At 46.0% G+C, this 24,092-nt stretch overlaps 1 long non-coding RNA gene across 1 annotated transcript in view; it reads right to left on the bottom strand.

Annotated features, from left to right (window-relative positions):
• Positions 1 to 24,092, bottom strand: part of LOC149979877 (uncharacterized) — a 357,657-nt gene that overhangs the window by 240,059 nt on the left and 93,506 nt on the right. The window lies entirely within an intron of this gene.

Below are 24,092 nucleotides of genomic sequence, written 5' to 3'. Positions count from 1 at the left end.
ATTTGAAACTTTACACAGTACTGTTGTTCTGGAAATCAAAACAATTTGAAACTTTACACAGTTCTGTTGTTCTGGAAACCAAAACCATTTGAAACTTTACACAGTTCCGTTGTTCTGGAAATCAAAACCATTTGAAACTTTACACAGTTCTGTTGTTCTGGAAATCAAAACCATTTGAAACTTTACACAGTTCTGTTGTTCTGGAAACCAAAACCATTTGAAACTTTACACAGTTCCGTTGTTCTGGAAATCAAAACCATTTGAAACTTTACACAGTTCTGTTGTTCTGGAAACCAAAACCATTTGAAACTTTACACAGTTCCGTTGTTCTGGAAATCAAAACCATTTGAAACTTTACACAGTTCCGTTGTTCTGGAAACCAAAAACATTTGAAACTTTACACAGTTCTGCACTTTTGGAAATCAAAACCATTTGAAACTTTACACAGTTCTGTTGTTCTGGAAACCAAAAACATTTGAAACTTTACACAGTTCTGCACTTTTGGAAATCAAAACCATTTGAAACTTTACACAGTTCTGTTGTTGTGGAAATCAAAACCATTTGAAACTTTACACAGTTCTGCACTTTTGGAAATCAAAACCATTTGAAACTTTACACAGTTCTGTTGTTCTGGAAACCAAAACCATTTGAAACTTTACACAGTTCTGTTGTTCTGGAAATCAAATGGCAAACATTACATTTAGAGCACCTGCTGTAGCAAAAGGGTTACAGTTTATATGCAAAATTGTAATGGCTGTGTCCCAACGGCACCCTATAGCACATTACTGGGCCCTAGTCAAAAGTAGGGCACTATATAGGGAAAAGGGTGTCGTTTGGGATGGAGTCATTGACACATTGGAATGAGGGATAAGATTTACAGTAGCCTAGGTGTGCCTATGAGTTAATAAGGGGGCCTCACAATGTAGGGAACGTTCCTCATTTTTCCCTCTGATGTTTGTCTGCTGGGTGACCTCAGGTTTTACTTTGGATGTCTGCTCATCAGTAACTCATGTTAATTATAGCAAGACAAGAAAGAGCACGTGCCCCTGGGTCTATGCTGTTCAGAGCAGTTCATGCTGAGAGGTAGAAAGAGAGCGGAAGAGTGGGTAAGGGAGACTGAGGGTGTGTTTGCGTGTGTGTGTGTGTGTGTGTGTGTGTGTCTGTGTGTGTGTGTGTGAGAGAGAGAGAGAGATAGTGTGTGTGCATGAAAGAGAGTGTATGAGAGAGAAAGAGAGAGCTTGTGTGTATGAAGGACATCAGAGAGAGGAGTCCTTGTTAAACATAGAAAATAATCTAATCTGACAGTTTAAATCTAGGAAGGCCATATCTGTTTGGATAGCCTGGTGAAAAATACCAACTCCAATCTCTACCATGTCCTCCAGTCAACTGGACAATTCTACAGTACCTTATAATAATAACGGAAGCTGTCTCTTCTTTTTAGCTGTTGTTCATCCGAATGTTACACGGTACAAGGGTTGCAGAATTCCCATGTTTTCCACAAATCCTGGTTGGAAGATACCCTGAATCAGGGGGTTATAAGCAGGAAATCCGGAACCCTCCAACCATGATCCAGAACCCTCCAACCATGATCCAGAACCCTCCAACCATGATCCGGAACCCTCCAACCATGATTTGTGGAAAACCTTGGGATTTAGGAAAGTTCCCAGAATTCTTAAACCCTACATGGTACTCTGTTCATGAGACGAGCAGTCCTATGTGATAGGGGGCAAACATTGGTTTGGACGGGGAATACTAAACATTGTTTTCATGAAAATTGTAAATGAAATAGTGAAATTTTAATTTATACAGTAAATGATTGTTATTTTGTATGTGAATGGAATCTAGTATTTTGTATAAGTGAAGTACCTTTGTAGTCGTATTTAATGTGTTTGCTAAATAAATACTGCATGCATGTTTCTTATCCCCATGTCGAGACTTCAGTTTTTGACCTTGGTCTGTCAATCCTGCATTCAAGACATACCCTACTCATTTTAGGAAGATAAAATATGCAGATCTTTAGTTCACTTTCTGGATTTACAACTGATGTACGGAACTAGACCATGGTTATGTAGCCTACATGCAAAGAGAGATGCAAAGTAACAGAATAATCTCACACTGGAGATGTTATGTACAAAGAGAAAAATATTGTAGTATATAAACATGAACACACTCACTGTAAACCTTCAATGACATTTTACTATCATGAAGTACCTCTTCTTAAAGTTTTAAACATGTCCTTGTATACAACTCTCTCTCTCCCGCTCTCTCCCAATTCAATTTAAGTGCTTTATTGTCATGGGAAACCAATGTTAACATTGCCAAGCAAGTGAAGTAGATTATAAACAAAAGTGATATAAACAACAAAAATAAACAGTAAACATTACACATACAGAAGTTCCAAAAGAATAAAGACATTACAAAGTACATATTATATATATATATATATATATATATATATATATACAGTGGTGTAATGATGTGCAAATACTTAATGTACAAAAGGGACAATAAATAAACATGGGTTCTATTTCCATTGGTGTTTGTTCTTCACTGGTTGCCCTTGTGTCAACAGGTCACAAATACTGCTGCTGTGATGTCACACTGTGGTATTTCACCCAGTAAATATGGGAGTTTATCAAAATCGGGTTTGTTTTTGAATTTTTTTCAGATCTGTGTAATCTGAGGGAAATATGTGTCTATAATATGGGCAGGAGGTTAGGAAGTGCAGTTCAGTTTCCACCTCATTCTCTCTCTCTCTCTCTCTCTCTCTGAAATATGATCCTCTCACTCCCTCTGCTGGTGGCACACTATACTTCCCTACTAGTTTGTAGCCATAGGCCCAGAATAATGAACACAATACTCTGTAGCAAGCTCTATTAACTCAGAATAGCATGGGGGGGGGGGGGGGGGGGTCTGTGACACTGACCTCTCATTAAAACAGAGAGAGAGAAAGAGAAGGAGAGGAAGAGCTGAAAGAGACTGAACCCCTTGCTGTCACACAGACCCAGACGACAGACTCCTTCCTCGCCTTGCATCTCTGCACTGGTCCATTGGAGCTAGCTGGCTATTGTCAGGCTGTAACACAAATCCTGAGACTCTCTCTCAATTCAATCCACCGGGTCCCTATGGGATGGCTATGGCCCTGTCCCACTATTTCCCCTGTCACCTTCACTGTAGCAGAGGCCATGAGAAAAGACTGGTGCCAGCATCTCCCTCTAAACCTGAGACCTAGCCTGTAATTAACCCAACAATGGAGACAATGGACCTGAGTGTCCTGTTACCATGGAGAAGAGAAGTTGTTTGTCGATGAACAAAACCCGGCACTTTCAGTCGTAAAACATAAAGAGGCAAAGAAGTCAGAGTGGGACGGTTATAACAACAAGATCTCAGTTTCCCTTCGAAATTCAACGTATTGCGGATCAACTTCTATTTTTGACAAAATAATTCCGCGTGGTTACAGGGTTAATTCCACATAGTTACAGGGTTAAAACAAGGTTTAAGGTTAGGTATTGATTCTGAGTGGTTAAGGTTAGGGCCATGGTTTGGCGGAGGCTTAAAACAAACAAAACAAACAAACAAACAAAACAAAACAAAACAAAACAAACAAAACGATCTATTATAGTCAGGTATCAACAGTATTCACAGTATTATTGCGGCCTACTAGAAAGAGTATTATGCATTAGCGCAGTGGTTTAAGCAGCGCGCTCTGGCTCCGAGCATCACGAATCCTCTCCCAGTGCTGGGCATTAGTTTGTCATTTATTGGGGGAGGAAGGTGTCCACATTCTCAAATGTTTCTGGTGATCTGGGTTAAAAACCCAGACCTAAAATCCCCAAAAGTCCCCATGAGGATGGTAAAACAAGGAAAATTCTCCCTCAAGGGGTTTATTTTAGGCTCAGGGGTTAGGTTTAGGGTTAGGGTTACAATTAGGGTTAGGGTTAGTGTTTAGGTTTAGGAGTTAGATTTAGGTTTTGGCTTTGGGTTACGAGTTACGGGTTATTGTAAGGGTTAGGTTTAAGTGTCACAATAATTTAGCACGCCCAATTTTTCAGTTTTTGAATTGTTAAAAAAGTTTGAAAAATCCAATAAATGTCGTTCCACTTCATGATTGTGTCCCACTTGTTGTTGATTCTTCACAAAAAAATACAGTTTTATATCTTTATGTTTGAAGCCTGAAATGTGGCAAAAGGTCGCAAAGTTCAAGGGGCCCGAATAGTTTCGCAAGGCACTGTATATGGAAAATAATCTATTTACCTAGTTTAGATTTGTGGAATATACACTACATGACCAAAGTAAGTGAGCACCTGCTAGTTGAACATCTCATGGGCATTAATATGAAGTTGCCCCCCCCCCCCCATCCAAAATCATGGGCATTAATATGAAGCTGGCCCCCCTATTCAAAATCATGGGCATTAATATGAAGCTGCCCCCCCCCCATCTAAAATCATGGGCATTAATATGAAGCTGGCCCCCCCATCCAAAATCATGGGCATTAAAATGAAGTTGGCTCCCCCTATCCAAAATCATGGGCATTAATATTGAGTTGGCCCCCCCCATCCAAATTCATGGGCATTAATATGAAGTTGGCCACCCCCATCAAAAATCATGAGCATTAATATGATGTTGGTCCCCCCCTTTGCTGCTGTAACGCCTCCACTCTTCTGGGAAGATGTTGGAACATTGCAACACCTCCACTCTTCTGGGAAGATGTTGGAACATTGCTGCTGTAACGCCTCCACTCTTCTGGGAAGATGTTGGAACATTGCTGCTGGAACGCCTCCACTCTTCTGGGAAGATGTTGGAACATTGCTGCTGGAACGCCTCCACTCTTCTGGGAAGATGTTGGAACATTGCTGCTGTAACACCTCCACTCTTCTGGGAAGATGTTGGAACATTGCTGCTGGAACGCCTCCACTCTTCTGGGAAGATGTTGGAACATTGCTGCTGGAACGCCTCCACTCTTCTGGGAAGATGTTGGAACATTGCTGCTGGAACGCCTCCACTCTTCTGAGAAGATGTTGGAACATTGCTGCTGGAACGCCTCCACTCTTCTGAGAAGATGTTGGAACATTGCTGCTGGAACGCCTCCACTCTTCTGAGAAGATGTTGGAACATTGCTGCTGGAACGCCTCCACTCTTCTGGGAAGATGTTGGAACATTGCTGCTGGAACGCCTCCACTCTTCTGGGAAGATGTTGGAACATTGCTGCTGTAACGCCTCCACTCTTCTGGGAAGATGTTGGAACATTGCTGCTGGAACGCCTCCACTCTTCTGAGAAGATGTTGGAACATTGCTGCTGGAACGCCTCCACTCTTCTGAGAAGATGTTGGAACATTGCTGCTGGAACGCCTCCACTCTTCTGGGAAAATGTTGGAACATTGCTGCTGGAACGCCTCCACTCTTCTGGGAAAATGTTGGAACATTGCTGCTGGAACGCCTCCACTCTTCTGGGAAGATGTTGGAACATTGCTGCTGGAACGCCTCCACTCCTCTGGGAAGATGTTGGAACATTGCTGCTGGAACGCCTCCACTCTTCTGGGAAGATGTTGGAACATTGCTGCTGTAACGCCTCCACTCTTCTGGGAAGATGTTGGAACATTGCTGCTGGAACGCCTCCACTCTTCTGGGAAGATGTTGGAACATTGCTGCTGGAACGCCTCCACTCTTCTGGGAAGATGTTGGAACATTGCTGCTGGAACGCCTCCACTCTTCTGGGAAGATGTTGGAACATTGCTGCTGGAACGCCTCCACTCTTCTGGGAAGATGTTGGAACATTGCTGCTGGAACGCCTCCACTCTTCTGGGAAGATGTTGGAACATTGCTGCTGGAACGCCTCCACTCTTCTGGGAAGATGTTGGAACATTGCTGCTGGAACGCCTCCACTCTTCTGGGAAGATGTTGGAACATTGCTGCTGTAACGCCTCCACTCTTCTGGGAAGATGTTGGAACATTGCTGCTGGAACGCCTCCACTCTTCTGGGAAGATGTTGGAACATTGCTGCTGGAACGCCTCCACTCTTCTGGGAAGATGTTGGAACATTGCTGCTGGAACGCCTCCACTCTTCTGGGAAGATGTTGGAACATTGCTGCTGGAACTTGCTTCAAACTGCTTTCACATGATTTATCTGATACCCAGTGCTTGACTTGAGATGAAAGAGTTGCAGGAGCTTTCTTTTTCCAAGTAGGTCCATTAGACTATGTTCACAGAATCACTAGACTATGTTCACAGAATCATTAGACTATGTTCACAGAATCATTAGACTATGTTCACAGAATCATTAGACTATGTTCACAGAATCATTAGACTATGTTCACAGAATCATTAGACTATGTTCACAGAATCATTAGACTATGTTCACAGAATCATTAGACTATGTTCACAGAATCATTAGACTATGTTCACCGAAATTCACAAATAATTCACAAATAGTTTGCTAGCGAGATAGCTTGTAGCCTGGCTAGTTATGTGTTGAATTGGTTATCTAGTTAGTCTGTAGCATTTTTGGCTACCTCCTGCTGAAATGCCCAGCTTTCTTTCCTCAGTCAACGGCCCACTGGCACACACTCACACTTACGTGATTTGACAATAGCCTATATTTAAAGTGTGCCTTCGTAAATTACATGATCCCAAAATTATTAAACTAATTTCCTTTTAGGATTGTAGTGTTTTCCCAAATCTTTTCCAGGCCTGGAAAACACAATATTAAAATTCCATGACTTTTCCAGGATTTTCATGACAGTATTTGGAACAGCAAATCCTGCCCATTCAGGCTGGCACATTCTTAATCTGCGCATGCTATTCAATGAAAGATCCCACCTTCATTCTGCTTTGATCCGGGCTGGTGATAGGCTACTTTGTTTTATAAAGGAGACGGTATGCAGTTCCTCAAGAATTGGTGGTCCCGATATTGCACTGCGAACAGCTCCTGCCCAATTCAAGCACCGCTGATACCATGAATGTAGTGTATCTCACTAAGAAATTAATTGGATTGTTGTCTTTGACCAAACACAGCAGAGACAACCATTATTTAATTTCACTCAACTGTTTTGCCTGTCTCAACTTGTTGGTATATTTTCTGCTAGCAAATGACCCATTCTCATTGATTTCATATATAGCGTTGTTTAATACTTTAACCTATGCCATCTCCATGCAGACTCTACAATGTGTACAGTTTTCAGATGATCCCTGTGCTCACGGAGGTGATTGCTGGCTCCTGGAAGTCCTATTGGTATCTGGTGGAGAAGTTCAGGAAGAAAACTGTCACGTCCTGATCTGTTTCACCTGTCTTTGTGCTTGTCTCCACCCCCCCTCCAGGTGTCGCCCATCTTCCCCGTAATCCCCTGTGTATTTATACCTGTGTTCTCTGTTTGTTTGGTGCCAGTTCATTTTTGTGCGTAGAACCTACCAGCGCTTTCCCCCTTGCTACTGTCTTGTCTTAGTTCCTGTTTTCTAGTTTTTCCCAGCTTTGACCCCTCTGCCTGACCGGACCCTGAGCCTTGCCTGCCGTCCTGTACCTTTGCCCCACTACTCTGGATTACCGACCTCTGCCTAACCTGACCCTGAGCCTGCCTGCCGTCCTGTACCTTTGCCCCACTACTCTGGATTACCGACCTCTGCCTGACCTGACCCTGAGCCTGCCTGCCGTCCTGTACCTTTGCCCCTGTTGTTGTAATAAACATTGTTACTTCGACACAGTCTGGGTTTTACCTTGAAACATGATAAAAACGGAAGTACTTTACTGCTCAGGTTGCCTCGAGTGTGAAACGTTTTACGACAGCCTGACAGATGGACCCTGAAACACACCACAGATACTGCAGGCATGAGATGGTCACTGACCTGTTTCTGCTTTGTGCATCTCCCCTTACTCCTTTCTCCCTCTTACAGGAGTCTTCCAAAGGCATGATTGAGGAGGCAGGCTTCTTTTCTATATGTTTTACTGAATTCACTCCTTTCCCTACTACTGGAGACATTCAAAGGCATGATTGAGGAGGCAGGCTTCTTTTCTGTCCGCTACCACAACCTGACAGGGGGAGTGGTGGCACTTAACTCTGGCTTCAAGATGTGAGGTGAACAACCCTTCACTCATTCACTGACGTTTATAATGATAATCTGTAAGTATGGACCCTGGCCTGTGTGCAGCATGGAACAATGTTGTGGAACGTTCAGAATCAGATAGAAATATATTAGAGGAAACATGCCTCTCTGACATGTACACAGTTCTATCTCCAGCGTTCCTCAAAGTTTGCTGAATGTGTTCTAGAACTCGGATCAGTCAAGTTACCAGACTGTTTTATGACTGAGGTTTGAAACCCTAGCGGAAGTCCACTCCAAAATATATTGAAACCCTCGGTGATGTAGTGGTAAAAAAAAAAAGGCGTGTAATTTGCTGATGGCAGTGAATGAAGTAACACTCCTTATACTTCAATGCATTTTCCTGCGAAAGACGCTTGTTCAAAAAAGGTGCGTAAACGAGGTTTTCATGCGTTTATCGTCCACTACAACACTGGATACGCTGACACGCTAAAGTATTTGTTTGTTGTATTTATCTGTCGGGTGGTTACAGTAGAAGATCTACAGAGCCTTCAGAAAGTATTCATACCCCTTGACTTAGTCCACATTTTGTTGTTACAACTTCAAAATATATTATATTGCATTTATTCCCCGCACCCATAATGACAAAGTGAAAACATGTTTTTAGAAACGTTTGCATATTTATTGAAAATGAAATGCAGAAATGTCTCATTTACATAAGTATTCACACCACCACGGAGTCGATGCATGTTAGGATCATCTTTGGCAGCGATTACAGCTCAGAGCCTTTCTGGGTAAGTCTCTAGCAGCTTTTAACACCTGGATTGTACAATATTTGTACATTATTATTTAGAAAATTCTTCAAGCTCTGTCAAGTTGGTTCTTGATCATTGCTAGACAGCCATTTTCATGTCTTGCCATATATTTCCAAGTTGATTTAAGTCAAAACTCTAACTAGGTTACTCAGGAACATTCACTGTCATCTTGGTAAGCAACTCCAGTGTATATTTGGCCTTGTGTTTCTGGTTATTGTCCTGCTGAAATGTGAATTTGTCTACCAGTGTCTGTTGGAAAGTAGACTGAACCGGGTATTCCTCTAGAATTCTGCCTAAAAAACTCCATAGTCCTTGCCGATAACAAGCATACCCATAACACGATTCAGCCACCATCGGAATGAAAATATGAGGAGTGGTACTCAGTGACGTGTTGTTGGATTTGCCCCAAACATAGCACTTTGTATTCAGGACATTAAGTTCCTTTCTTTGACAATTTTTGTTCAATTTTAATTTTGTGCCTTGTTGCAAACAGGATGCATGTTTTGGAATATTCTTATTCTGTATAGGCTTCCTTCTTTTCACTCTGTCATTTACGTTAATATTGTGGAGTAACTACAATGTGGTTGGTTCATCCTCAGTTTTCTCCTATCACAGCCATTAAACTGTAACTGTTTTAAATTAACCATTGGCCTCGGTGAAAGCGGTGGCCTGAGTGGTTTCTTTCCTCTCCAGCAACTGAGTTAGGACACCTGTATCTTTCTGGTGACTGGGTGTATTGATACACCGTCCAAATTGTAACTTCACCATTCTCAGGTCTGCTTTTTTGTCTGCTTTTTTTTGCTACCCATCTACCAATAGGTGTCCTTCTTTGCAAGGCATTGGAAAAACTTCCTTGTCTTTGTTGTTGAATCTGTGTTTGAAATACACTGTTTGACTGAGGGACCTTACAGATAATTATGTGTGGGGTACAGAGACGAGGTAGTCATTAAAAAATCATGTTAAACACATATTGCACACAGAGTGAGTCCATGCAACTTATAATGTGACTTGTTAAGCACATTTTTAATCCTAAACCTATTTAGGCTTGCCATAACAATGGGGTTGAGTACTTATTGACGCAAGACATTTCAGCTTTACAGTTTTAATTAATTTGTTAAAAAAATATATATAATAATGAAAACATAATTCCACTTTGACATTATCTAAAAATGTATCCATTTTGAATTCAGTCTGTAACACAACAAAATGTGGAACAAGTTAAAGGGGAGTGAATACTTTCTGGAGGCATTGTACACAGCATGTTTCTCTCATTTTGGGGTATGAGAGAAACAGTATGAGCCCAACCTTTGGTCGCAGGTCCTCTAGAAATTACAGGCCAAATAGGAAGCACTTAATTAAGAGATCATCATTTTTTGCAATGACAACCAAGTAAGTGTCAACCTTTTTTTACAATTAAAAGCAAATGCCTGAAAACCTAATTCTTCTTTCATGGTTTATCGATTCAATATTGTTTACCCCTTTCCTCAAAATTAGGTAGTGGAGATATTAAAATGTCTGATATGAAGAGATTCTGAACGGTTTCTCCTCCCCATCTTGAATACCAGTCCTCCTATTTGAAGAGTTGTGTCCTACTGCCCTCATCTGGTCAACTGAGAAACTACACTCTGATCACTACAGAATAAATGATCGCTCTGAAAGTTAGTGTTGATACGTTCAAAGGTCCCCTGCTGAAGAAACTTGAATGAAATACCACTGAGCCACACAAATTGTGTACAGATAAATATATATTTTTTTATTTATTGAAAGTGTGTTTAAAATCACAATACACTTTACTGTAAAACAATAGGATGACAACAGATAAATAAAATAACATTAAAAAAATGATAGTGGCTTGAGAGAGGATTGTTTTATGGATGCTGTGATTTTCTGTTCTCTTTTTGTTACGAGACAACAACAAAAAGTTCTGGCTGCTTATCACAGGATCCTGAGTCCAGTCTTATTGATGTGGCTGCTTATCACAGGATCCTGAGGCCAGTCTTATTGATGTGGCTGCTTATCACAGGATCCTGAGGCCAGTCTTATTGATGTGGCTGCTTATCACAGGATCCTGAGGCCAGTCTTATTGATGTGGCTGCTTATCACAGGATCCTGAGGCCAGTCTTATTGATGTGGCTGCTTATCACAGGATCCTGAGGCCAGTCTTATTGATGTGGCTGCTTATCACAGGATCCTGAGGCCAGTCTTATTGATGTGGCTGCTTATCACAGGATCCTGAGGCCAGTCTTATTGATGTGGCTGCTTATCACAGGATCCTGAGGCCAGTCTTATTGATGTGGCCTCTGACCTATTTTGAAAATGTTTATACCGCTGTTTACAATGTGCAGTCGTTCAGTGAGAATACATTGAGTATCATATTAGCACGCTACTAAGATGTACTGTATATTAGGCCTATACAATATAATGAGTTGAAAAAGAAAAAGCATCTTCTCTTCCATGCAAGTCCTGGCAATGGTTAAATACAGTACCACTAACCTGCAGGAGAAGACCAGGGGTTCAGATGTGCCAAGCTGACAGTAAATCATCCTCGATGAGCCCAGCTCTCAGTAACTTATGAAATTCAATGAATGGCACACTGAGGAATACATTGACACCAGTTTAAGGGATCTTGGAAACTACTTTTCAAACTATAGGATATCAATTGCACACTTAAAACAGTAGTCCTAAAATCTTACAGTTGCCAGGTATAATGCATACCTATCACACGTAAAACAGTAGATATCGCATATCACCAGAAGTCGAAACTCAAAGCTGTAGCCTCTAAGCGTGAGGAAAGGTCACAGGGAGGATATCCCACAGTGGAGTTGTTGTGTCATGTCCTCATCATCTCTAACCCTCCAGTCTGGATGGACTTCAGAGCAGAATGTTGTTCAGGTCCTGAAAGGAGACCCACAGGGTGTGCAGGCTTTCATTCCAAAACTCTTCTTAATAAGTTTAACCAGGTGTGTTAATGTGGTGCTGGAACAAAAGCATGCACGGTCTATGGGTGTCCCAGAACAGGGTCAAACAACATCTCTTCTGAGTAACATAGAGGTGGAACGACTCCATTCCAAAATTATAGAACACTGGAATTCTGGAATTACTGGAACCTTTTCCTCTCCCCTCTAGAGATGAGCGTGCCTGGCCAATCCAACCCCAGCCCTGTCCCAGTCCCTGCCTGGCCAATCCAACCCCTGCCCTGTCCCAGTCCCTGCCTGGCCAATCCAACCCCAGCCCTGCCTGGCCAATCAAACCCCAGCCCTGCCTGGCCAATCCAACCCCAGCCCTGTCCCAGGCCAATCCAACCCCAGCCCTTTCCCAGGCCCTGCCTGGCCAATCAAACCCGAGCCCTGCCTGGCCAATCCAACCCCAGTCCTGTCCCAGTCCCTGCCTGGCCCATCCAACCCCAGCCCTGTCCCAGTCCCTGCATGCCCCATCCAACCCCAGCCCTGTCCCAGTCCCTGCCTGCCCCATCTATCCCCAGCCCATGTCCCAGTCCCTGCTTGGCCAATCCAACCCCAGTCCTGTCCCAGTCCCTGCCTGGCCAATCCAACCCCAGCCCTGTCCCAGTCCCTGCCTGCCCCATCCAAACCCAGCCCTGTCCCAGTCCCTGCCTGCCCCATCCAACCCCAGCCCTGTCCCAGTCCCTGCCTGCCCCATCCATCCCCAGCCCTGTCCCAGTCCCTGTCTGCCCCATCCAACCCCAGCCCTGTCCCAGTCCCTGTCTGCCCCATCCAACCCCAGCCCTGTCCCAGTCCCTGCCTGCCCCATCCATCCCCAGCCCTGTCCCAGTCCCTGCCTGCCCCATCCATCCCCAGCCCTGTCCCAGTCCCTGTCTGCCCCATCCAACCCCAGCCCTGTCCCAGTCCCTGCATGCCCCATCCATCCCCAGCCCTGTCCCAGTCCCTGTCTGCCCCATCCAACCCCAGCCCTGTCCCAGTCCCTGCCTGCCCCATCCATCCCCAGCCCTGCCTGTCCCCGTCATTACCACATGCATAAACACACAGTTGGAAACAGCTAATTGTTGCTGGTATTAATTAAGTGTTTACTCCGGCAGAGGGAAAAAGGGGGGAGTGTGGTGTGCATCGGTCCAGAGCCTATAGGTCCATCTGTTCTGGGTGGCTGGCTGCCCCCTCCCTCCCTCACTTCCTCTCTCTCTCCCTCCCTCCCTCTCTCTCTCTCTCCCTCCTTCGCTTCCTCCCTCTCTCCATCCCTCGCTTCCGCCTTCTCTCCCTCCCTAGCTCCCTGGGATTCCTCTGCTACTCATGTTGAGTTAAGAAATCTCGCCAATCCCTTTAACTGTAGTAGTTCAGTTCCCAAATCCCTGTAACTGGTGGGTTGTCTGGTTCCCAAATCCCTGTAACTGGTGGGTTGTCTGGTTCCAAAACCCTGTAACTGGTGGGTTGTCTGGTTCCCAAATCCCTGTAACTGGTGGGTTGTCTGGTTCCAAAACCCTGTAACTGGTGGGTTGTCTGGTTCCAAAACCCTGTAACTGGTGGGTTGTCTGGTTCCAAAACCCTGTAACTGGTGGGTTGTCTGGTTCCAAAACCCTGTAACTGGTGGGTTGTCTGGTTCCAAAACCCTGTAACTGGTGGGTTGTCTGGTTCCCAAATCCCTGTAACTGGTGGGTTGTCTGGTTCCAAAACCCTGTAACTGGTGGGTTGTCTGGTTCCCAAAACCTTGTAACTGGTGGGTTGTCTGGTTCCAAATCCCTGTAACTGGTGGGTTGTCTGGTTCCAAATCCCTGTAACTGGTGGGTTGTCTGTTTCCAAAACCCTGTAACTGGTGGGTTGTCTGTTTCCAAATCCCTGTAACTGGTGGGTTGTCTGGTTCCAAAACCCTGTAACTGGTGGGTTGTCTGGTTCCCAAAACCCTGTAACTGGTGGGTTGTCTGGTTCCAAAACCCTGTAACTGGTGGGTTGTCTGGTTCCCAAAACCCTGTAACTGGTGGGTTGTCTGGTTCCAAAACCCTGTAACTGCTGGGTTGTCTGGTTCCAAAACCCTGTAACTGGTGGGTTGTCTGGTCCCCAAATCCCTGTAACTGGTGGGTTGTCTGGTTCCAAAATCCTGTAACTGGTGGGTTGTCTGGTTCCAAATCCCTGTAACTGGTGGGTTGTCTGGTTCCCAAAACCCTGTAACTGGTGGGTTGTCTGGTTCCAAATCCTTGTAACTGGTGGGTTGTCTGGTTCCAAAATCCTGTAACTGGTGGGTTGTCTGGTTCCAAAACCCTGTAACTGGTGGGTTGTCTGTTTCCAAAACCCTGTAACTGGAGGGTTGTCTGGTTCCAAATCCCTGTAACTGGTGGGTTGTCTGGTTCCAAAACCCTGTAACTGGTCGGTTGTCTGGTTCCAAATCCCTGTAACTGGTCGGTTGTCTGGTTCCAAAACCCTGTAACTGGTGGGTTGTCTGGTTCCCAAATCCCTGTAACTGGTGGGTTGTCTGGTTCCAAAACCCTGTAACTGGTGGGTTGTCTGGTTCCCAAAACCCTGTAACTGGTGGGTTGTCTGGTTCCAAAACCCTGTAACTGGTGGGTTGTCTGGTTCCAAAACCCTGTAACTGGTGGGTTGTCTGGTTCCCAAAACCCTGTAACTGGTGGGTTGTCTGGTTCCAAAACCCTGTAACTGGTCGATTGTCTGGTTCCAATCCCTGTAACTGGTGGGTTGTCTGGTTCCAAAACCCTGTAACTGGTGGGTTGTCTGGTTCCAAAACCCTGTAACTGGTGGGTTGTCTGGTTCCAAATCCCTGTAACTGGTGGGTTGTCTGGTTCCAAAACCCTGTAACTGGTGGGTTGTCTGGTTCCCAAATCCCTGTAACTGGTCGGTTGTCTGGTTCCAAAACCCTGTAACTGGTCGATTGTCTGTTTCCAAAACCCTGTAACTGGTGGGTTGTCTGGTTCCAAAACCCTGTAACTGGTCGATTGTCTGGTTCCCAAAACCCTGTAACTGGTGGGTTGTCTGGTTCCAAAACCCTGTAACTGGTGGGTTGTCTGGTTCCAAAACCCTGTAACTGGTTGATTGTCTGGTTCCAAAACCCTGTAACTGGTGGGTTGTCTGGTTCCAAATCCCTGTAACTGGTGGGTTGTCTGGTTCCAAAACCCTGTAACTGGTCGATTGTCTGGTTCCAAAACCCTGTAACTGGTGGGTTGTCTGGTTCCAAATCCCTGTAACTGGTGGGTTGTCTGGTTCCAAAACCCTGTAACTGGTCGATTGTCTGGTTCCAAATCCCTGTAACTGGTGGGTTGTCTGGTTCCAAAACCCTGTAACTGGTGGGTTGTCTGGTTCCAAAACCCTGTAACTGGTGGGTTGTCTGGTTCCAAAACCCTGTAACTGGTGGGTTGTCTGGTTCCAAAACCCTGTAACTGGTGGATTGTCTGGTTCCAAAACCCTGTAACTGGTGGGTTGTCTGGTTCCCAAATCCCTGTAACTGGTGGGTTGTCTGGTTCCAAAACCCTGTAACTGGTGGGTTGTCTGGTTCCCAAAACCCTGTAACTGGTGGGTTGTCTGGTTCCAAAACCCTGTAACTGGTGGGTTGTCTGGTTCCCAAAACCCTGTAACTGGTGGGTTGTCTGGTTCCCAAAACCCTGTAACTGGTGGGTTGTCTGGTTCCCAAAACCCTGTAACTGGTGGGTTGTCTGGTTCCAAAACCCTGTAACTGGTGGGTTGTCTGGTTCCCAAAACCCTGTAACTGGTGGGTTGTCTGGTTCCAAAACCCTGTAACTGGTGGGTTGTCTGGTTCCAAATCCCTGTAACTGGCGGGTTGTCTGTTTCCAAAACCCTGTAACTGGTGGGTTGTCTGGTTCCCAAATCCCTGTAACTGGTTGGTTGTCTGGTTCCAAAACCCTGTAACTGGTCGGTTGTCTGGTTCCAAAACCCTGTAACTGGTGGGTTGTCTGGTTCCCAAATCCCTGTAACTGGTCGGTTGTCTGGTTCCAAAACCCTGTAACTGGTCGATTGTCTGTTTCCAAAACCCTGTAACTGGTGGGTTGTCTGGTTCCAAAACCCTGTAACTGGTCGATTGTCTGGTTCCCAAAACCCTGTAACTGGTGGGTTGTCTGGTTCCAAAACCCTGTAACTGGTGGGTTGTCTGGTTCCAAAACCCTGTAACTGGTCGATTGTCTGGTTCCAAAACCCTGTAACTGGTGGGTTGTCTGGATCCAAATCCCTGTAACTGGTGGGTTGTCTGGTTCCAAAACCCTGTAACTGGTCGATTGTCTGGTTCCAAAACCCTGTAACTGGTGGGTTGTCTGGTTCCAAATCCCTGTAACTGGTGGGTTGTCTGGTTCCAAAACCCTGTAACTGGTCGATTGTCTGGTTCCAAATCCCTGTAACTGGTGGGTTGTCTGGTTCCAAAACCCTGTAACTGGTGGGTTGTCTGGTTCCAAAACCCTGTAACTGGTGGGTTGTCTGGTTCCAAAACCCTGTAACTGGTGGGTTGTCTGGTTCCAAAACCCTGTAACTGGTGGATTGTCTGGTTCCAAAACCCTGTAACTGGTGGGTTGTCTGGTTCCCAAATCCCTGTAACTGGTGGGTTGTCTGGTTCCAAAACCCTGTAACTGGTGGGTTGTCTGGTTCCCAAAACCCTGTAACTGGTGGGTTGTCTGGTTCCAAAACCCTGTAACTGGTGGGTTCTCTGGTTCCCAAAACCCTGTAACTGGTGGGTTGTCTGGTTCCCAAAACCCTGTAACTGGTGGGTTGTCTGGTTCCCAAAACCCTGTAACTGGTGGGTTGTCTGGTTCCAAAACCCTGTAACTGGTGGGTTGTCTGGTTCCCAAAACCCTGTAACTGGTGGGTTGTCTGGTTCCAAAACCCTGTAACTGGTGGGTTGTCTGGTTCCAAATCCCTGTAACTGGCGGGTTGTCTGTTTCCAAAACCCTGTAACTGGTGGGTTGTCTGTTTCCAAATCCCTGTAACTGGTGGGTTGTCTGGTTCCAAAACCCTGTAACTGGTGGGTTGTCTGGTTCCAAAACCCTGTAACTGGTGGGTTGTCTGGTTCCAAATCCCTGTAACTGGCGGGTTGTCTGTTTCCAAAACCCTGTAACTGGTGGGTTGTCTGGTTCCCAAAACCCTGTAACTGGTGGGTTGTCTGGTTCCAAAACCCTGTAACTGGTGGGTTGTCTGGTTCCAAATCCCTGTAACTGGCGGGTTGTCTGTTTCCAAAACCCTGTAACTGGTGGGTTGTCTGTTTCCAAATCCCTGTAACTGGTGGGTTGTCTGGTTCCAAAACCCTGTAACTGGTGGGTTGTCTGGTTCCAAAACCCTGTAACTGGTGGGTTGTCTGGTTCCAAATCCCTGTAACTGGTGGGTTGTCTGGTTCCCAAAACCCTGTAACTGGTGGGTTGTCTGGTTCCAAAACCCTGTAACTGGTGGGTTGTCTGTTTCCAAATCCCTGTAACTGGTCGATTGTCTGGTTCCCAAAACCCTGTAACTGGTGGGTTCTGGTTCCAAAACCCTGTAACTGGTGGGTTGTCTGGTTCCCAAAACCCTGTAACTGGTGGGTTGTCTGGTTCCAAAACCCTGTAACTGGTGGGTTGTCTGGTTCCAAAACCCTGTAACTGGTGGGTTGTCTGGTTCCAAAACCCTGTAACTGGTGGGTTGTCTGGTTCCAAATCCCTGTAACTGGCGGGTTGTCTGTTTCCAAAACCCTGTAACTGGTGGGTTGTCTGTTTCCAAATCCCTGTAACTGGTGGGTTGTCTGGTTCCAAAACCCTGTAACTGGTGGGTTGTCTGGTTCCAAAACCCTGTAACTGGTGGGTTGTCTGGTTCCAAATCCCTGTAACTGGTGGGTTGTCTGGTTCCAAAACCCTGTAACTGGTGGGTTGTCTGGTTCCAAAACCCTGTAACTTTTCGGTTGTCTGGTTCCAAATCCCTGTAACTGGTGGGTTGTCTGGTTCCAAATCCCTGTAACTGGTGGGTTGTCTGGTTCCAAAACCCTGTAACTGGTCGATTGTCTGGTTCCAAATCCCTGTAACTGGTGGGTTGTCTGGTTCCAAAACCCTGTAACTGGTGGGTTGTCTGGTTCCAAAACCCTGTAACTGGTGGGTTGTCTGGTTCCAAAACCCTGTAACTGGTGGGTTGTCTGGTTCCAAAACCCTGTAACTGGTGGATTGTCTGGTTCCAAAACCCTGTAACTGGTGGGTTGTCTGGTTCCCAAATCCCTGTAACTGGTGGGTTGTCTGGTTCCAAAACCCTGTAACTGGTGGGTTGTCTGGTTCCCAAAACCCTGTAACTGGTGGGTTGTCTGGTTCCAAAACCCTGTAACTGGTGGGTTGTCTGGTTCCCAAAACCCTGTAACTGGTGGGTTGTCTGGTTCCCAAAACCCTGTAACTGGTGGGTTGTCTGGTTCCCAAAACCCTGTAACTGGTGGGTTGTCTGGTTCCAAAACCCTGTAACTGGTGGGTTGTCTGGTTCCCAAAACCCTGTAACTGGTGGGTTGTCTGGTTCCAAAACCCTGTAACTGGTGGGTTGTCTGGTTCCAAATCCCTGTAACTGGCGGGTTGTCTGTTTCCAAAACCCTGTAACTGGTGGGTTGTCTGGTTCCCAAATCCCTGTAACTGGTTGGTTGTCTGGTTCCAAAACCCTGTAACTGGTCGGTTGTCTGGTTCCAAAACCCTGTAACTGGTGGGTTGTCTGGTTCCCAAATCCCTGTAACTGGTCGGTTGTCTGGTTCCAAAACCCTGTAACTGGTCGATTGTCTGTTTCCAAAACCCTGTAACTGGTGGGTTGTCTGGTTCCAAAACCCTGTAACTGGTCGATTGTCTGGTTCCCAAAACCCTGTAACTGGTGGGTTGTCTGGTTCCAAAACCCTGTAACTGGTGGGTTGTCTGGTTCCAAAACCCTGTAACTGGTCGATTGTCTGGTTCCAAAACCCTGTAACTGGTGGGTTGTCTGGATCCAAATCCCTGTAACTGGTGGGTTGTCTGGTTCCAAAACCCTGTAACTGGTCGATTGTCTGGTTCCAAAACCCTGTAACTGGTGGGTTGTCTGGTTCCAAATCCCTGTAACTGGTGGGTTGTCTGGTTCCAAAACCCTGTAACTGGTCGATTGTCTGGTTCCAAATCCCTGTAACTGGTGGGTTGTCTGGTTCCAAAACCCTGTAACTGGTGGGTTGTCTGGTTCCAAAACCCTGTAACTGGTGGGTTGTCTGGTTCCAAAACCCTGTAACTGGTGGGTTGTCTGGTTCCAAAACCCTGTAACTGGTGGATTGTCTGGTTCCAAAACCCTGTAACTGGTGGGTTGTCTGGTTCCCAAATCCCTGTAACTGGTGGGTTGTCTGGTTCCAAAACCCTGTAACTGGTGGGTTGTCTGGTTCCCAAAACCCTGTAACTGGTGGGTTGTCTGGTTCCAAAACCCTGTAACTGGTGGGTTCTCTGGTTCCCAAAACCCTGTAACTGGTGGGTTGTCTGGTTCCCAAAACCCTGTAACTGGTGGGTTGTCTGGTTCCCAAAACCCTGTAACTGGTGGGTTGTCTGGTTCCAAAACCCTGTAACTGGTGGGTTGTCTGGTTCCCAAAACCCTGTAACTGGTGGGTTGTCTGGTTCCAAAACCCTGTAACTGGTGGGTTGTCTGGTTCCAAATCCCTGTAACTGGCGGGTTGTCTGTTTCCAAAACCCTGTAACTGGTGGGTTGTCTGTTTCCAAATCCCTGTAACTGGTGGGTTGTCTGGTTCCAAAACCCTGTAACTGGTGGGTTGTCTGGTTCCAAAACCCTGTAACTGGTGGGTTGTCTGGTTCCAAATCCCTGTAACTGGCGGGTTGTCTGTTTCCAAAACCCTGTAACTGGTGGGTTGTCTGGTTCCCAAAACCCTGTAACTGGTGGGTTGTCTGGTTCCAAAACCCTGTAACTGGTGGGTTGTCTGGTTCCAAATCCCTGTAACTGGCGGGTTGTCTGTTTCCAAAACCCTGTAACTGGTGGGTTGTCTGTTTCCAAATCCCTGTAACTGGTGGGTTGTCTGGTTCCAAAACCCTGTAACTGGTGGGTTGTCTGGTTCCAAAACCCTGTAACTGGTGGGTTGTCTGGTTCCAAATCCCTGTAACTGGTGGGTTGTCTGGTTCCCAAAACCCTGTAACTGGTGGGTTGTCTGGTTCCAAAACCCTGTAACTGGTGGGTTGTCTGTTTCCAAATCCCTGTAACTGGTCGATTGTCTGGTTCCCAAAACCCTGTAACTGGTGGGTTCTGGTTCCAAAACCCTGTAACTGGTGGGTTGTCTGGTTCCCAAAACCCTGTAACTGGTGGGTTGTCTGGTTCCAAAACCCTGTAACTGGTGGGTTGTCTGGTTCCAAAACCCTGTAACTGGTGGGTTGTCTGGTTCCAAAACCCTGTAACTGGTGGGTTGTCTGGTTCCAAAACCCTGTAACTGGCGGGTTGTCTGTTTCCAAAACCCTGTAACTGGTGGGTTGTCTGTTTCCAAATCCCTGTAACTGGTGGGTTGTCTGGTTCCAAAACCCTTTAACTGGTGGGTTGTCTGGTTCCAAAACCCTGTAACTGGTGGGTTGTCTGGTTCCAAATCCCTGTAACTGGTGGGTTGTCTGGTTCCAAAACCCTGTAACTGGTGGGTTGTCTGGTTCCAAAACCCTGTAACTTTTCGGTTGTCTGGTTCCAAATCCCTGTAACTGGTGGGTTGTCTGGTTCCAAAACCCTGTAACTGGTGGGTTGTCTGTTTCCAAATCCCTGTAACTGGTGGGTTGTCTGGTTCCAAAACCCTGTAACTGGTGGGTTGTCTGGTTCCCAAAACCCTGTAACTGGTGGGTTGTCTGGTTCCAAAACCCTGTAACTGGTGGGTTGTCTGTTTCCAAATCCCTGTAACTGGTCGATTGTCTGGTTCCCAAAACCCTGTAACTGGTGGGTTCTGGTTCCAAAACCCTGTAACTGGTGGGTTGTCTGGTTCCCAAAACCCTGTAACTGGTGGGTTGTCTGGTTCCAAAACCCTGTAACTGGTGGGTTGTCTGGTTCCAAAACCCTGTAACTGGTGGGTTGTCTGGTTCCAAAACCCTGTAACTGGTGGGTTGTCTGGTTCCCAAAACCCTGTAACTGGTGGGTTGTCTGGTTCCCAAAACCCTGTAACTGGTGGGTTGTCTGGTTCCCAAAACCCTGTAACTGGTGGGTTGTCTGGTTCCAAAACCCTGTAACTGGTGGGTTGTCTGGTTCCCAAAACCCTGTAACTGGTGGGTTGTCTGGTTCCAAAACCCTGTAACTGAACACACTCCCTTCCCTCAATGTAGCACATTGAACATGATTCAAATCTGGCCTCATTCGTTCTTCACTGTGTCAGTCAGGTCTACAGAGTTTTTTGTACTTATAACACCAAGTAGTTGTACTTGGTGTTATAAGTACAAAAAACTCTGTAGACCTGACTGACACAGTGAAGAACGAATGAAGCCAGATTTTAATCATGAGGGAAGGGAGTGTGTTCAGTGTGAACATTATGTTACAACGTCAGCAGAATAGCAACCAACTCTACAAGGCCATAAGCAAATAGGAAAATGCTCACCCAGAAGAGGCACTCCTAGTGGCCGGGGACTTTAATGCAGGCAAACTAAATAAGTTTTACCACATTTTTACCAGCATGTCACATGTGCAACCAGAGAAAAAATGTATCCTAGACCACCTTTACTCCACACACAGAGATGCGTACAAAGCTCTCCCCCGACCTCCATTTGGCAAATCTGACCATTATTCTATCCTGCTTACAAGCAAAAACTAAAGCAGGAAGTACCAGTGACTCGCTCAATACGGAAGTGGTCAGATGACGCGGATGCTACACTACAGGACTGTTTTGCTAGCACAGACTGGAATATGTTCATCCAATGGCATATTCATCCAATGGCATATTGGATTACACCACCTCAGTCATCAGCTTCATCAATAAGTGCATCGATGACGTCGTCCCCACAGTGACTGTACGTACATATCCCTACCAGAAGCCATGGATTACAGCTAACATCCGGATAAAGGCTAGAGGCTAGAGCTGCCGCTTTCAAGGAGCGGGAGACTAATCCGGATGATTATAAGAAATCCTGCTATGCCCTCAGACAAACCATCAAACAAGCAAAGCATCAATACAGGATTAGGGTTTAATCCTACTACACCGGCTCTGAAGCTCGTCAGATGTGGCAGGGCTTGAAAACTATTACGGACTACAAAAGGAAACCCAGACGTGAGCTGCCCAGTGACGCGAGCCTACCGGCCGGGCTAAATGCCTTTTTGCTCGCTTCGAGGCAAGCAACACTGAAGCATGCACGAGAGCACCAGCTGTTCTAGATGACTGTGTGATAACTCTCTCGGTAGCCGATGTGAACAAAACCTTTAAACAGGTCAACATTCACAAAGCCGATGGGCCACATGGATTACCAGAACGTGTACTCAAAGCATGCACAGACCAACTGGCAAGTGTCTTCACTGACATTTTCAAACTCTCCCTAACCAAGTCTGTAATACCTACATGTTTCAAGCAGACCACCATAGTCACTGTGCCCAAGGAAGCGAAGGTAACATGCCTAAATGATTACCGCCCAGTGGCACTCACGTTGGTAGCCATGAAGTGCTTTGAAAGGCTGGTGATGGCTCACATCAACAGCATCCTCCTGGACACCGTAGACCCACTCCAATTCACATATCGCCCCAACAGATCCACAGATCCACAGGCACCAACGAACTATCAACGAACTAGCATTCTCAATCGCACTCCACGCTGCCCTTTATCACCTGGACAAAAGGAACACTGTGAGAATGCTGTTCATTGACTACAGATCAGCATTCAACACCATAGTGCCCATGAACGTCATCACTAAGCTAAGGACTCTGGGACTGAACACATCCCTCTGCAACTGGATCCTGGACTTCCTGACGGGCCGCCCCCAGGTGGAAAGAGTAGGCAACAACATGTCTGCCACGCTGATCCTTAAAACTGGGGCCTCTCAGGGGTATGTACTGTGTGGCCAAACACGACTCCAACACCATCATTAAGTTTGCGGATGACACAACAGTGGTAAGCCTGATCACCGACAATGATGAGACAGCCTATAGGGAGGAGGTCAGAGAATTGGCAGTGTGGTGCAAAGACAACAACCTCTCCCTCAATGTGAGCAAAACAAAGGAGCTGATCATGGACTACAGGAAAAGGAGGGGCCGAACAGGCCCCCATTAACATTGATGGGGCTGCAGTGGAGCTGGTCGAGAGCTTCAAGTTCCTTGGTGTCCACATGGTCCAAACATGAAGAGGGCACGACAAAACCTTTTCCCCCTCAGGAGACTGAAAAGGTTTGGCATGGGTCCTCAGATCCTCCAAAGGTTCTACAGCTGCACCATCGAGAGCATGGTTGCATCAGCGCCTGGTATGGCAACTGCTCGGCATCTGACCATAAGGCACTACAGAGGGTAGTGGGTACGGCCCAGTACATCACTGGGGCCAAGCTTCCTGCCATCCAGGACCTGTATAATAGGCGGTGTCAGAGGAAAGCCCATAAAATTGTCCAGTCACCCAAGTTATAGACTGTTTTCTCTGCTACCGCACGGCAAGCAGTACCGGAGCATCAAGTCTAGGACCAAAAGGCTCCTCAACAGCTTCTACCCCCAAGCCATTAGACTGCTGAAAGATTAATAAAATCGCCACCGGACAATTTACATTGACCCCCCCCCCTTTAGTACACTGCTGCTACTTGCTGTTTGTTAGCAATGCATAGTCACTTCACCCCCACCTACATGTACAGATTACCTCAACTAACCTGTACCCCACACACTGACTCGGTACCGGTGCCCCTGTACAGTGCCTTGCGAAAGTATTCGGCCCCCTTGAACTTTGCGACCTTTTGCCACATTTCAGGCTTCAAACATAAAGATATAAAACTGTATTTTTTTGTGAAGAATCAACAACAAGTGGGACACAATCATGAAGTGGAACGACATTTATTGGATATTTCAAACTTTTTTAACAAATCAAAAACGGAAAAATTGGGCGTGCAAAATTATTCAGCCCCCTTAAGTTAATACTTTGTAGCGCCACCTTTTGCTGTGATTACAGCTGTAAGTCGCTTGGGGTATGTCTCTATCAGTTTTGCACATCGAGAGACTGACATTTTTTGCCATTCCTCCTTGCAAAACAGCTCGAGCTCAGTGAGGTTGGATGGAGAGCATTTGTGAACAGCAGTTTTCAGTTCTTTCCACAGATTCTCGATTGGATTCAGGTCTGGACTTTGACTTGGCCATTCTAACACCTGGATATGTTTATTTTTGAACCATTCCATTGTAGATTTTG

Source organism: Oncorhynchus mykiss, chromosome 11 (assembly GCF_057628025.1).
Source record: "Oncorhynchus mykiss isolate SJ-2025 chromosome 11, ASM5762802v1, whole genome shotgun sequence".
Classification (NCBI taxonomy): domain Eukaryota; kingdom Metazoa; phylum Chordata; class Actinopteri; order Salmoniformes; family Salmonidae; genus Oncorhynchus; species Oncorhynchus mykiss.
This window is presented reverse-complemented; position numbering and strand designations above follow the sequence as displayed.